This window comes from Phaethon aethereus, assembly GCF_964289735.1.
Source record: "Phaethon aethereus genome assembly, chromosome: 15".
NCBI classification, from domain to species: domain Eukaryota; kingdom Metazoa; phylum Chordata; class Aves; order Phaethontiformes; family Phaethontidae; genus Phaethon; species Phaethon aethereus.
The window spans coordinates 12,204,096-12,220,915 of record NC_138591.1 but is presented as its reverse complement, the minus strand read 5'-3'; positions in this window follow the sequence as shown (position 1 = coordinate 12,220,915).

Here is a 16,820-nt window from a genome sequence, read left to right as displayed (position 1 = left end):
CATGGGAAATCCTGACACTTCTTGGCTTCAGGTCAACTTAGACCAAAAGCAAAGCTGAAAGGATACATAATTTCCCTTCAATTCCGAAGCTTATTTTTCAGCCAGCTCTCTGTTCTGCAGCAAATCCCCAGTATTAATGGTGATCTGCCTTTAAATTAACCTTTGTCTTCGTGCCGCCTGTAAATTTTAAACATACCCGCTTTTCTGCATGAAAGGCTCACACACACTGAAATTTCTAGGAAAGCATACAAATCTGAACCAGAAAATACAAAACATTGTAAAATGCCTTATTTTCCAGACATACAGCTTCTGATAAGTCATAAACTTATTAATACTATTGTTTTATCTATAACAAAAATTCTCACAACAAACATTCTGCAAAAGTTCTGTGAATTAATACATTAAAAATTACATCACTGGAGATGTTCCATCACTTACAGCTGTAATGGACTGCACAAATGAGCAACTTGACTAGGTGTCTTTGTCTACACGGAAAGCAGAGAAAGAAGGTATGAAGAAAAAGACTGATCCAAAAATGACATCTTGGGCATTGCTCTGTTTACACCCCTCACTATGTGAGTGACACAAGTGTAGTCAGCACGTAAGTATGTAAGTGCTTTGGTCAGTGTCTCTACCTTGTGATTATAGGTTGGAGTCTGCATACAGTGAAATTCATGCCCAATATCAAGTTTGTACATGCCGCGTGCACCTGTCTCCACTTTAATCTTTTGCCGCATACTGCATTCATGATGAAGACTTTTTGCCTCTCCTGTTCAAGTTAAATCACAAAACGTTACCTATTCAAATAAATCAGAAGTAAACTTTCAAAATGTTAACAGTTTAAATCTAGTGTTGGCTTCAATGTTTCTGTTTTTTCATTAAAGTGAGATTTGTCTGGTTTTATGGATATATACTTGTTGATTTATCCTATGAATCCCAAGGCAAGCACACATTTAATAAATCTGCATTTAAGAACAGTGAGTTTGTATTTGCCAGATAAGTGATTTACATCTATGAGAATGAAAACACCACCACAGTAAAAAGTAAAAGACAAGTAGATATTTAATTCATGTAAAAGGACTAGCAGTATGTTCTGCAGTCTACAGGTACTGACCAAAGTTTGTGAAGATTGGTCCCAATACTGGTATAACTGCATTACTATGAAGTCAGGTCAAGAATTATCTTCACTATCTGCTCAAGATCTAGATATATTTTACAGACTACAATGTTGTGAAAACCCTGCTTCTGACACTGGAACTTATCTTCCTGCTACATGTATGTCCAACCTAACAGCAACCAATAGCTTTGCACTTCTGACTACAGACGTGCTGTATATGGAGAACAACTGGTAAAACTTTGGTAAAAATGCATTAGGCATTGCAAAATAATTCCCCCCCCGCCCCCAGCCATGTTACAGGCTTTGCATGTAAGAGTTTGGGCCTTTGTTTACTTTATACTATATTAAAATTTAAGATGTTTCTAAGTTCAGACAATTGAAAACAGATGTATTAAGAGTGGAATGAAAATGATCCCAATTTTGTTTAAGAAAAGCAAAGGCTCTTCTTAGATGTGTACCATATTTCCATGTTCTTTCACTCACTTTTTCTTCAAAAGCAATAGATAGATAGATAGATAAACAAAAGCAGGCACTAAGTTTATTACTTAAATGGAATTTTACCTGGGTGAAGTAAAAGTGCTACAAACTAATCATGATCAACCTTTGCAGCTTTCCGGGGGTCTCACAATATTTGGTGATTTTGTGTAACCACTCAGCTCCGAACATCATGACATTACATCTTAAACAACAATAATGATCTTCTAGTCCTGGTGGTCACTGAGAAATAGCCTAACATAATCAATCTGAAGTTTTAACCAATGAATAGGACTACTTTTTTTTTTTTTTTTAAAAAAAACCAGTACTTTACAAGGAATCACTTGCTGATCACTTCAGGTGGGACAGTTCCCAAACTGGGCTTATATCAAAATATGACTTAAGCTCTAAGTATATAACTTCATAACTATATAGCTATAGCTAGACATATCTAATACTGTTATAAGTGTTTAGGTATGTTTCTGTGTGTATGTATAAAATACTCTGATCAGCATGCCATTTTTAGCAAAATTATGGGGTCATACCTGTGTAGGTTTAAGAAAACTTTACTACTCATATTGCTACACACTCTCTCTGAATGTGCAACATACTTCATATATAGCAATCGCTCTATAATGCTTATCATGAATAGCTACTACAGGTATTCAATACCTTGATATAATTGTACTGACATTCACGTGCTTTGTCCAATAAAAACAATGCACAGTCCATACGTTGCAGCCAGGAGAACACAGCCAACTGTTTCCTAGAAACAGTCCCTCATATTTTTAAGTGTATGTATGCAACTATTCATTTTGTATAAACATCTGACAACACAAAATAATTAGGAGCAATTCCCATTGAAAAAGTGATTTTTAATCAAATATTGGACATGCTTGTTAAAATCACATTAAAAAAATTAATTGTCTTTCATATGCAGACTCAAAGAGTAGAGTTTATCCAATTTCAAAGAGAAACTCATCTTAGGTCTCAGATCACAGTTTAAAAATCAACTGAAATCTTTCTCATTAAGAGAGTGTCCTAATCATACAGGCAAATAACTTGCAGAACAATGAGACAAACAGAATGCTTTTACTTTCCCTCTTTTTCACTGTACCTAGAAGTCCATATTTTATCTTCAAACCATGAGACCACAAGCCCTCACTTTGCTGGAGAAGATCGATGATGTGAACTCCAAGAACACCTGGAAGGTAAGTCTCCCCTTCCAACGAGTACTGTTTCAGCTTATCAACCTTTTTCTCCAGAAATGCTACAAAAAGAGTAGAAGTGATTATACAGTGGTAGGTTACTTTTGCTAGTAAAAGGGATACTACAGTGGAAAAAAACCAAATGCATTCAGTCTCATCCCATCCAACTGAGGAACCCCATGAGGTACTCCTTGCATAGTAAACAAAAAGACAGAGCTGGATGTTCAGTCTCTTTCTCCAACTACATATACAGCCTGTACACCGTATTTCTCAGATACTGCTTAAAGTTTAGTGAAATGAATCCAGCCACATATGCTTCTAAAAGGAAATAAATTCTAACGGATTGATCTTAGAACTAAGACCTAACATGTGAACATGTGGATACTTCTACATTAACCCAAAGCAAGATTGTGGCTTTGCAACAGAACTGGTGCAGCCTAGTTCTCAGGAGATAAGAGTTTGAAATCAGACCAGAGCCACTTTTAGATGCACTCACTGGCAATCCATATGAAAGCTAAGGATGAAGATTTCACCAAAACATGATACCCCAGAAACGAAACTGGCATTCTGCATTCCTTAAAAGTTAGTTTTTATCTGAAAACATTGTGTAATCCTATGACATTTCAACATCTTTGCCACATGGAGACTACAGTAAGAAATACCGAGGGAAAAATGAGAGCCGTAGACTTAAATTACTGGTTTATTCTCTGTATTAATTTATCTTTTAACAAATTGATGTTATACAAATAGTAAAGCCCTCCTTCTGATACCTTCTCTTCTATTTTCCTCTTAGTGTATTTGTGAGAAAAAAAAGTCAAGATTTTTAGAACAACAGGTCTTAAGAGACATTTAGCCACATACATGTGTCTCTGATTAGTTTTGTAATAACAAAAGTGAAAAACAAAAAACATTCTAAAAGCTGTTACTATTTTGGTGAGTTTTTTTGTTACATCCTATTTCCTCCACCCTCTTCAACATTGATTAAAAACAGACTTAAAAATAATTTATTTTATAATTCCTATTATTCTGAAATACATATTGGTACTAATTTATCAAGGATATTAGAAAGCAGTCTTATTGATTTGAAAGGAACTTTAGAAATACATGTCCAAAACCAGCCAACCCTAACATATAAGGGCTCCAGAACTTACATTTATATGGCAAATACTTACTGTCCTCTAACCTGAAAGAAATGCAGCATCCTTCAATAAATTATTCAGGGATACTGAAAAAGCTATCTTCTTGCCAAGTTGTTTAGTGATGTTTCCTGACAGAATGATAGGACTGCTTTGCTTTATCAGCTTTACCTCCAGCTGGGTCATGTATCTCTGTTCGCCACTCAGCATCTGCAAATCTGTCATTCCCTAGAATAAACAAACAACAAACAAAAAACAAAACCCAAGCCACTCAACAGTACAAATTTATTAAGTTCTGAGAAAGCAATAGAAAGCAATAGTATAGTCTTGGGCGTTTCAGAAATGAGATGAGAGGAGGAAGAAAAGAGGTTTTTTTCTATTACACCCAAAAACCCTCTTCCCACCCCTCCAAACCACAAAACTTGCTGTTGGTAAATAATGGGGAGGAAGGATGGATTTGTTTTTCCCATTATACAAAAATCACAGCGCTGTGAGATGCTATTTCCTTCACTTCCTGCTGGCTTCAGTAGTGACTGAAATCACTAAGAATGTTACAATACAATACAATACTAGGCCAAAAACAATATGGTGTTACTGAAAATATTGGCAATCTCACAGAGGTAACCAGATTTAGGTTGAACTAGATGCAAATGCAACAATCTGCAACGCTAATTAGTGTTTAGGTTCATGAGAAACATCCAAAAAGTCTTTGTTGAAATATTACTCTAGAAAAAAAAAAATTCTATTAAATAATGTGCTTGCTGTAGGAAAATGCAGAGTGTTTGAAACCCACTGGCTTTGGAGGTCCACATAAGACGTGGCATCCTGCTATGGGTATCAACTGCATAATGAAAAAATTGTTCAAGTCCTGGACTATAAACAAAAATGTCAGTAGAGTTTCAGTGATAAACTCTCATCAGCATTTTTGTTTTGGTTTTTTCCCCCCCTCCCCCTCAGAATTCAAACATTGGTATTCTCTTGCTTATTCCCCAGTGCTTAAAAAAAAACCCAATTTCTGTGATATAAAGAACAGTATCTTAGAGATTCTTAGATCTACAGTCCACAAAAGTAAAGAAATTAGCCTGGGCTTACTCAGAGTCTTTATGCATGGTCAGAACACATGTCTGAAAAACTGTGTGACTACAGATGCACATAATGAGCCAAAGTGCTCAGGAGTCAATGGGATCTTCTCTACTGACTTAACACTGGAAGCAACCCAAAGGTTTAGAATACATCTGAATGTGAAAAAATTGCTTTAGATTACTTGCAGAAGCCATGCCTTAAAAGCTTTCACACACAGGAATTTAACCCTGAGTCTATCTCAAAAACATGTAATAAAAAGAACTTGCAATTTTTCCGATGGATAGCTCACAAAACTATTTTTCAATACATGTGTTTTTTATTGCCTTTTTTTCTGTGCTTTTATTTAATTATTCATCCTAGTATGAGAGCTCATGACCTGCAAACATACCTTAATGTAATATACATCTCGGTCATCTACTGTCAGCTCCAGGTGTCCAATTTGTGAATTTTTAGAAAACTCAATTCTCCCTTGGACAAAAATAAAACTGTTTACTTTTTCTGGACATAGACTGTTCAGTGATGCTTCATAAAACTATACCCAAAATGATAGCTGCCATTCTTGTGAACAATATATTTACAGAGTAAAAACATAATAAGTATCAGAGCAAAGGAAAAAAGTTAGGAGGAGTTTGCAAAGACATTGACATGTCCTCAGAATACACATCTCATTTTGAAAGGACATTCTGAGAATACTAACTGAGAAGAGGCAATGAAGTGTCTCCAACAAGCCAGCTTAGTTCTGGAAGTGATTTATACACTTCCTTTAGGCCCGTGATAAAACTTGTGAACTGTGTTGTGCTGTGGAGACATTTTATGAGCTCAGAATACTGAGCACACAAAGCTTTCCACAGTGTAGGTAAATCTTCCATGCAATCCATTTGAAAATAACCATGATTAAAAAAAAAAAAAAAAAGAAAAAAGAAAGGAAAAAAGCTGGAGGGACAAATTCTAAATATGTAGTATGATAGAATACATCAAAACAAAACATCACTTGACCAGCATGTCAAAGAAGCTGAAATATGTTGTCTGTGTTACTAACCATGTATTTATCAGTTATTTCAGCAATGTGTTTGTTATTTTGTTTTCTATGTTACACTGTGATTGAAATGTTACTTTTTATTATAACGCACAGCAATATCATAGTCAGTACTTAATTGATTTGGCAACAAGTAATTTCGTATCATAACTAACAGAATACAGCAAGAGTGCAAAATTGTCTTAACCACGATGCAAAAACCACTGGGAATGGGTGTTACCTAAAGCAGTAAACTGAATGGCTATCACACAATAATGTAGTTTTAGCATTAGATTATTGACCGATATATATTGCTATTTCTCTGTTAATTCTAATCAAGTTCTCCTAACTGACATTAACTGATGATCTGTTTCTTAGTTGAAAAACCTACCATCAATCTCGATTTTTTTCTTAGGTTGTACAAATTGGATTCTGAATTTCTTCTGTGGGACACTAAAAATTAGGTCAACACCAACATCCCTTTTCAAGTCTGACTTCGGCGTCCCAATAAATAAGTGAAGGACAACTTCATTTGGTAGCCATGAATTCTCCTGAAAGAAAGGAAGGATAACCACATTTGCAATTGGCACAGCATTTACAAAACAATCTACCACACTGAGTTACGTCACATGATCATAGCCACCTTCACTACTATCTACTTTCCGAGAATTTCAGCAAGAAATTTCTTTTTTTCCCAGCCTGTATTTTCCATCCCCTGTCCGGTGCTTGTCTTGGGAAATGCTGTCTGAACACCTTGAATTTCACAGCATACTGACCTCCTCTGAAAATTATGCTGAATCCTGCCAAAATTTATGGAAAATCAGATCACGCTTCCAGTTATAAATTTAAGCTCTATAGCTCAGGCCTAAGTGACCAGAATTTCGCAGGGCTGCCTGAAACCCTCACACTCTGGCATCAGCAGTGGGATACAGTACACAGCGCCATGACGCTTCAGTGCCTTAGCTGACAGTTTTGGCTTTGCCCTGCCTACAGACATCAGATTCTCTGGCAGAGGAAAACGCCTGTTCCCTTTCCTGCTTTTATTAGAGGAAGTCAGAAAAACAAAATCATGAAAGGCAGGTTACTCTGCTTATTGCTCTTATATCACTGTCTTAGAGATACTGAGCAGTGTTTAAATACAGCCAAAGCCCAAATTGCCTCCCAGTAAAAAGAATTAGCTCAAGCCCAGCAGCATACTGAGGCTGTGATAGAAGATACAAGTCCAACCACTGTCCACGTTAAACACCTATAATATCATCTTAGAAAAAAATGTAAATTCTTACTGTCCCCTGCAGAAGCTGAAAACCATTCCTTCCCCGGGCTTGCCCAAATGAACATATTAAAACAACTGACAGCCTTCTGGAGTGGATTCATTGGAGCCTAACTTCTGCTTTTAAACAAGGTGTTTAATGTAAATTAATGATTTGGGGTTTAAGATTTTTTGTCACAGAGAAACAAGTCATCAAGCTGAAGCCAAGTTGTTTAGTACTGGGCACCAACTCAAAAATCCTGGTCTCTACTTCCAGCTCTATCAGTCTTATCTAACCAAAAGACTTAACATTCGTGTGCGCTCTTTTGGATATGGCGATAGTATGTACATACCATCAGCATCAGTAATTTGTTTTCAGCATATTTTCCCACTATAACGGGAATGGAAATAATAACGAAAAGCCAGTTAAGCTGAATATACAGTACTGAGCTATACCATTCTTTCATCAGCACAACAAACTAAAGCTAAAGCCAAAGTAAAGCATGCCATAATGGTACCTGAGGAATATAGTTATATGCAGCTTCCACAACATACTGCTGCAGGCCTCTGTCTTGCTTAGTTAATGTGACAGCCACTCTCAAAGGTCCAGTAAAGGGAAAAACCAAATTGCTGGCTGGGTCAGGATATGACATTTCAGAACACAGCTGCCAGCCAATAATCTCAGACACTGGTGGAAGACAACCGTTGAACATTCAGTTAGAACAACAAACAAAGAAAACATGCAAATGAACATTGTACTGAAGACTTTTTAGAACTAATACGTAAAAAAGAAATTCTAGTGAATAAAACAATCTGTTATGGATATTTCAGAATGATCAAGCTTTCAAAGACAAACGTAATAGCTAGACTCACCTTCCTCCCTAGTGCAAGATCCAGTTTCTGTGTGGTCTTGGAAGACATCTGTATCTTCTGTCTCGTCCACCATTGTGAAGTAGAGTTTAGAGCTACAACCAAGAATTTCAAACAGTTACCTAAAAACAATTATGCTAAAGTTACAGCAGTATTTAAAGAAAATTCTCAGTTATATGCCATCTTCTCCCAGATGGGAAAAACAAGAAAGATTAAGTTCTGCTAAGGTCAATCTAAATTTCTACTAATGAGCACTGATTTTTACTCCCAGTTTCCATGTTTAATCTACCACTATCTTGAGATTCTTCCGCAGTTCTTCACAGTCAGTATTAGATTTCTCTGTTCTGAGCAAGTTGGTGTGGTCAGCTTATCGCAAGTCCACTCACCGTCCTGGCTTCTAGACATTTCCCCCCCACCACCCCCCATAGGCTATGTATGGACATCAGTTCCATTCCATGTCTTGAACGTTCTTGAAGTTCTTCCAGAACTTCAGAACTTCACTAAACTGCTTGTACAAGAATCATGGTCTCTGCGCTTGATGGAAGCAAGAGAGTTAATGCAATATCTAATAGACTCTACAGTCAGTCTTTTGTTCAAATAATGCACAAAAGCAGTTTTTCATTATTTTGACTTTCACTCTGGTCTGTCATCCATCCTAGCTGACAGAAACTGAATTACATCAGTAAGTTTCCCAGAGTCCTAAGGGAATAGGGATAGTTTAAATGTAAAGTCCAGAGCCTTTTAGCTCTTTTCTGAACTGCATATCCTATAGTACTGCAATGTCCCAAAATCAAGAGAAACACAAAGGAACAACAATCCACATACTGTAAATACTTCATTCATCTGTTGTCATGTCTAAGAGTCATGTAGTTGATATGTTGTTTACAATATGTGCCTTCTACTTGTACTTCTATCAAATCTAAAAGTCCAAAGAAAAGAGAAAGCCAGCAAAAAAAGAGCTAAAAAGCCTAGCTTTCATGAACACAAGTAATTAATTTGCTTAACATGTGACAGTTGTTGAGGTGGTATTTTACAATGTAACCTTTACCTACTATTAAAGAACCTAAGTAAAAATTCATCAGAAGGGTATGAGCACACCTTGTTAGTACTATATTCCAAATTACTCCAATGTTTTGCCAGATACCATTCTGTACCGGGTTTTGCCAAATACTATCTGTAGAAGTAATGCTAAGCTTTTTCGCCACCACTTTAATACACTGAACTAGATTCTTCTGACACTAAAGTTCCAGAAACAGCACTGACATTCAGTAAGAAAACAGGGGAGTATAAAACATTCAGATACATCTTTTATCAGAAGGTTTTGACTTGCATGTATATTTTTATGGTAAAACGATGTAAAATGCACAGAATAATTTCCCCTTCCTTTTCTTCTCAATGGCAAATTTGGACTTTGAGTCAGACTGAAACAGGGTTTTTTCTGACAAAATATATTTCTGCTCTATTAATGAGCCTGCCAGTTAAGTTCTGATTCAAGAAAGTTATCATGGTTACTATTTTAGGGAGATGTCCTTTCTTAATCTTACCTGAAATTAATTATCTCCATAGATTCTTCTGGAGTGTTCAAGAAAACTTTGAGCTCTTTCCCTTTTTTTACCTGGATTCCCCCATCAAGACTAGTAGATGTTCTCATTCCTGTTAACCATCTTAGGCCAGCTTGTCCCAGAGTCCCCACCATTCCCATTTGGACAGAAAGCTGGACAAACGCACTGTTGAAAGATTCAGACATGTATTCTTCTATGAAAACCACTTTCTTTTTAAAGCACTTAATTTAAACCACAGGCTGCTCGTTCTCTTCAATAAATACATAGCATTTGATGCTGTAACACACTATATTATAACATTAAAATCATGATGACTTTTTTTTTTCAGGAAATAAGTGAAATAATTATATGTACACAGACATACACTTTCTAACATGAATTAAAGTATAGTTTTACTATATCGCCTAAGTAAGGGATCTGAACCCACATTTCCGCATGAAATATCACGAAAGGGAAAGTAATTAGGATTGAATATCATGCTCTAAGTTTATCTCTGTCTATACAGCACTCAGTGAAGTTTAGTATGTATAAAAAACAATAGCCAGGTAAGGAAACACAGCGTTAAATCATCCACTGGTTTGTAGATCCATAACCTGTAACTGCATGTCTGATCCTGAGAAAAATCCCAAATGCCATCCCTGTAACAGGTAAAGCATTCAAATGATCATCTGCATGCAAGCGCTTAAGAATTTGATTTAGAGATACGGAGGAACGGTCAACTCAAAACAGTACTGGAAAAGCACAGCAAGAGTTCAAAATTGGACAGGCAGGAAAGGAAACCACCGCTGTCCTTACAGCATAGCAACCATTCAGCAATATAAGGCTGATGACTGCTTGAGTTCTTCAGGAATCTCCTAATTATTACAAGAGAGTCACACAAAACTTTCACATCAGGAATTGCTACTTGACATTAGGAATATGTGAAAGTGACACATTTGCAGCAGTTATTACCTTGGCTTTATATATCCATTTAAAAAGAAATTTGACTGTTGTTTGAAATCTGCATTGCCTTTGATTTTTATTTTGATTGCTGCTGAGGCATTGACTGCCAGCTGAACAGGAAAGCCTGAAATTGCTGGAAACTGCAATTCTTCAGTGGCCAAACTCAGCCTTTTATTAAACTGGACCTCTTGCCCCTATGGTGAAAAAACCCAAAACAAACAACAAACAGAATTTTATTTTGCATAATCAAGTCAGCATTCAAGAATTTTTCCAGATATAACTATGCATGCCAGGGCATGAGTTAGACACTAGTCATACCCCAGCTAAAGAAAGAATTATTCTTCATTTAAGCATGGATGGATTTGAATGAGGAAAGCAAGAGATAAGAACCATCAGACAACATATTAACTCCTTTCCTAATGTATTGAATGCTGTTTAAACCCAATATATACTGGTGTCTTTTAGAGGTCAATTTAGAGAAACAACAAGTAATATTTTGTATTGTTTACATATCTGTCAGAAAGTAGTTTCTCAAGGCATTTACTTTCAAATAGAAAAAAAGTTCCTTTTACCTTCAGAAGTCTGACAGCCAACTCAGCCAGATTTAAAGAATAGTGTTTCATCTGTTTTCTTAAATCTTCACAGTCCAAGAAGCTAAGTTCACTTCCAAAGATTTTCATGCTTAGCTCACATTTAAGTGCCTCCTTTCTCACCGTTCTCTCAGTGAACTGGCACATGATAAAGAAATAAATCAGAAAGTGAATGAAGTTTATACTAATTTCCTTTCAAACTCATAATAAACAATTCCTCAAGTGCAGGCTATGTTATTAGTAAACAGACATTAGGCTCCCTTTTACAAATATTTCAAGACCACTTAAGATCAATACTTGTTCTTTCCAGCTAAACTTCAGCTCCATACAACACAAGCTGACTTTCACTGTGAACACAGGAAATGTCTAGTCCTAAGATGACTGGACAAAAGGAGAAATATTGCAATACATACCCACAAACAGATGAGACTTTGAAAAATATAATCTCAATTAATACAACATTATGGGTGCCGCGATTGCTAAACAAACTGCTAAGAAGTAAAAGTTTTACATTTTCCCTCTTTATGATTCAGTATAACAGCAACACAACATGAACATGAGCTTACACTGTAAGACGACGAGTCCCAAGAAGAGAGACGGTCTAAGACAAACTAAATAAAAACATATCAACAACTGAAGTGAATTCCGAAAGCTTTCCTGTTATATACATGAACATAGCTCTCTCCAAACATGGGTAAATTCACAAAGGGTCAATGTAACATCTGACATCAAACTGAGGAGTCAGATCTCAAACAGCACGACTCAGGAACTTAACATCAAGCAGCTGTTTACATTGCTGCAGAAGTCAATAGACAAAAGGACATCAGTATAAAGAGCATCAGAACTCAAAATAATGAGAGGAAGCCCAAAACACAGGCAACATACTCCCCTGCTTGAGAGTCATTGTTTTGAGATAATAATCTGAAAAACTGAAGATCTGGCTCTTTGTTGCTTTGTATTTTATGCAGGAACAAGTTACACATGCTTTATGCAAAGGAGTCACAGGAATATAAAGCTGTCCAGTGCTAGACGGGGCGCTAAGTTCAACCAGGGAATGTCATCAATTTTTTCAAGATCTACAGAGTCAGTTACCTTTTTGACTAGCTCGTTCATCTTACTGTACTTTCTACCAGGACAATTCTGGTCAGCTTTTCTCAACTTTGGCTTGCCAGACTTGGTCACAAGATGATCAGTGGGGCTGTATTGCTTCAAAGTCAGCTTCCTCCGCTTGACCTTTACTGTTGTTTCTACTGGGTTTTCTGACCTGTGGTTTCTTTCATTAGTGTTTGCAAAAAAATAGTCACTGAAAGTAGCAGACTTCTGCACAAAAATCTTCTGCACAAGAGCTTCAGCATTCTCTAACCGTACACCAACCTGGGGGAAAGCACATGGCATTGAAAAGCCTGAAAATGAGATGCATAAGCCATGTCCAATTCTATAGACAGAAACTGAAAAAATACATCCAGATGCAACCTTCAGGTTTTTGTATAAAGGAAGATTTGCCATACAAGATCACAGTGGTCTACAAAGTTTAGTATCCTACCTCATGCAGCATTCAATACTGGATACTTCAGTAGTAAATCTTTCCAATAAAAACTCTTTAGTTTTTGATTATGTGAAGCTCAGTGCAAAATAAAAATCCTTTTCTATTCAGGTGCTGGTTCATTCACACCATGATGGGACAGTTCGAGCTGTGGCTATTTTAGCATGTTACAAACAGTGTTTTGGTTGGGAAACAGTAACATGCCCTTTTAATGCTCCTGAAATAAGATTCCATTTGGAACTTCGACTAAAATAATATTACTAACACATATAAATCCAGGGTATATGACACTGAAAAAAAATATTTTGTGCCTTTGCAATCTTAAACTTGAGATCTGAAGGCTACATTAAGTTCTTTCTTTCACATACACATTTTTACCTGCAATCAAGTCCATATTGATGACACAGTTAAAGATAACAAGGTTGCAGGCAGGCCATTTAAATATCCCAAGCACTGGATGCTCAATGGGACTAAGTGACTTCAGCTATGTATATATGACTTTTATCTCCTGTATTAAAGGAACGGTGTACCCAGGCCAATCCATTTTCCACTGTAAGTCAACCAAAGGAATCTTACTATCCTGAACAGGAGCTAGACCAGTGCCTCAGAAAGCACTGACTTTCATCTTCGATTTGAATCAACAGCAAGAGCTGAACATAACTCACTTGTCTAGTGTATGGTACTATTGGAATGAAAGAAGTTTTATTACAACTAAGACTGTTACACAAAGGAGTCATCAGTCTGAGGTAACTTTACTGTAGCAGTGAAAAGCACACCTTGCTAAAGGAACTGTAACGGGAAAATAGAAAAGGGTCTCTTGAGGAGGGAAATTAAAAAAAAATAAATCCATCAACTTACCTCCAGCAGATTTATAGCCTGCCCCATAAGGTGAACAGTCAAATTTGTTGTGACTGATCGTGGTAGAAAAGATGCAGGAGAAAAGACCACTGATGCTTCCATATTTGCACCTGCACCAGCTGTAATAGAAAATATCAGATGTCTGTCATTTGGAGAACAGCTCTTCTCATACACTTTGCAAGTCTCATCATTCTTTGGGAAACTGCAACTCTACTCATTAAGATGGTGAATAAAACACGAAGTCAACAGGTGAAATTATTTAACTTTTTAGTATAGCGAAGACTTAATGGACATTACTGAAAGCCTATTATCTGACTAACCCTAAAAGAAGAGCATTTACAATACGTATTGTACACAATTGCACTGAAAGAGATGGGCAGAAAAATCAAAATGTTACTCTGAAAAATATTATCTAGTGTTTTTGCTAAAAACAAATGGTGAACAGATAGTAAAACAGGAAGGAATTAGTCTGAATCTTTTCTTAGACCAAGGAAAGCACATGAATCAGAAGAAAAAAAATACCATCCCAATCCCCTGTTGCTGCAAAGGAAGCTCACTATAGAAGGAATCAAAAGTTGATGTTCACAAAAATAATCTAAAAATGTCATTGGTTCTTATTCTCCTCTCTCACAAAAGGCAAAGTTGCATGGTATCTGGCTTGCTGGAATTACACTTGATATACTTCGATGAAAGTCAGAGCAGAATCAAGCCCACATTTACATATCTGTGTACTATTAAGTTATAAAAATTAAAAAGTTTCTGGAGGAAGATGTGAAGGACCAGAAAAGCCATATGGGATTTTAATAATCCATATGCTACAAACCATTAGGTTCTAAAACTCCACATACCCGAGTGGAACGTGATATCGGAATATGAGGAGTATTTCCATGTCTCCCGGTCAAAATCTCTGCTAAGGATTTCATCAGGAATAGAATCTCGAAGGTGCTCCTTCAATGGATCATCCGTCTCCAGAAGCTGAGAGAGATGACTCCAAACAAAAGAGCCCACTTAAATTAAACGAATAAAAGCATTTGGAAATCAGAGAAAAATTAAAACAGTTTTAAAAACTGATACAGGGAAACTTTTCATTTATTTATACCAGAACTAATCTTAAACCATTCCCCTGACCACAACAGAATTCATTCATTTTCAGCACTGTTAAAATCAGCCTGATGCACCCTATCTCTACCATGGTCAACTTATTTAAATACTGTCTTATTCTTTCCAATATGGCAAGTGAGGGGCCATTCACTCCCTAGCTTCATTTATGCCTCTCAGCTAACCTAGGCAGGCAAGGAGGTAAGGCTAATCTACTTATTTACTGTTTGCAAAGGATCTTCTATACTAAATTCAAAGGAATGCTGAAAAAAAAAAAAAAGATGCAACTCTAATACAGATGTTAGAGGCAGGCTGTGCGGTTCAAATAGTATCAGACTGTTTCTGTTCCTTCTTCAAAGAACAGATGCAACAGAATTATTTAAAAGATGGTTTAAAACTTTAACTTCAGCAGCATCACTCATTTTGTTCTTGAAAAATCACTGACCCAGCACACTGACACATAAAAAAGAATTAAGTCTGGCATAAACGGCAAGCACATGAAAATCTTAAAACAACAGTTAAAAAACATAAGCAGGAATAAACAAAGCCTTTTAAAGGAAAGCATTAAGCAACTTTAAATATATGGAGGTCTATTAACCAGATGCTAGCGTTCATGTAGGGTAAGAACATTGGTGAAAATTGGCAATAAAGTTTCTTTACATAGCACAAACAAATCATTCTAATACAAACACTCTTTCTATACTGTCCAATGTACAACATTTAAAAAAAAAAAAAGAAAAAAGAAAAAAAGAAGCAGATGCAGTTAAACAGTTGTGATTCAGAATTAATAATTCTGCATGACATTGTGCTGATTCATGTTTTGGCCATGTATGACCATGTTGTGGGAGGCAAACATACTCCATGTATTCTGGAGTCTGGTTCTTAAATAGAGGATTTTTGTCTCCTGAAGAAAAAAGATATTAGGCTCCAGCAGCTAGTTCAATGCACAGACACAGAATGCTGATAGAGCTGCGTTTTCCACAATACAACTTCTTTTTTTCATATTGGTTTTTTTGAATGTGGCAATTAAAAACTAATATGTGCTCTATGCCTTCAAAAGCACTTGTTACTAAAAAGACTATTATATGAATTATTTAGGTGTTACATCAACCAGACAAAGGAAGGAAATTAACAAAATTCATGAGTACTGCATTAAATTGTTTAAAACATACAACATTTTTTTGTAGTGCTCCTTCATGAATCAGACAATTTATATTTTCTGCATGGAGAAGAGTCATTGAGGGTACACCTTGACAGTATTTTGCATGCTGATGCAATTTTTCTCTGTCTGAACTCTAAAGAGAGGAGAACAAGTCCCCTCCAAACCACAGGCCACATCATCAGGTGAACACAATGCTGAGCCTGAACTCCTAACTGCTGAAGGATATACCGGTCTGGACATAACATCCTGATAAAATGGATACATGGCTTCAAGTTTAGAGCTGGCTAGGATCCAGACAGACCCTGCTTTCATCTGCCTGCAAAAAAACCTTACAGATACCCTTTTCATGTTTGCTCCTTCTTGGCAGATTTAAAAGCAAAGGATTAGTCTAGAGGTATTCTTTGTTGAAACGTGGTGAAACAATTTAGAAAAAAATCCCTCCTTCTCCCAAAATATGGGATCAGTTTAAACATCTGTGTGCGTTGGTAATAAAGAGTTGATAGGATTCTGTACTTCTGTAGAATTTATGGTTTAATTTCATACTAGCCCCAACAGCTTCTCTTTCAGATAAGCTACTTAAATAAAACGACTATTTTTAAACATAGTATACATTTTCTACTTGGCATCAGTTCTCCATTCAGTCTCTCATGTCAGTAATCTGGCTCAGATCAGACAATAATTGATCATGGAACCACAGAAGCAGGAAGCATAAATCAGAACAAATTATCAATTATTAAGACATTATACTTATGCTAACCTTTTCCCTAAATGACTGCTACACTGTTGGCCAACTATTATACTTTTGGATATATGATTAACCCCCCTCACAAAGCCCTTTTTGACACATTCGTAATACAACATGTCCCAGTTCCCACATTTCGCTTTTTCCCTGTGTTATAAACAGTTTCTTGAT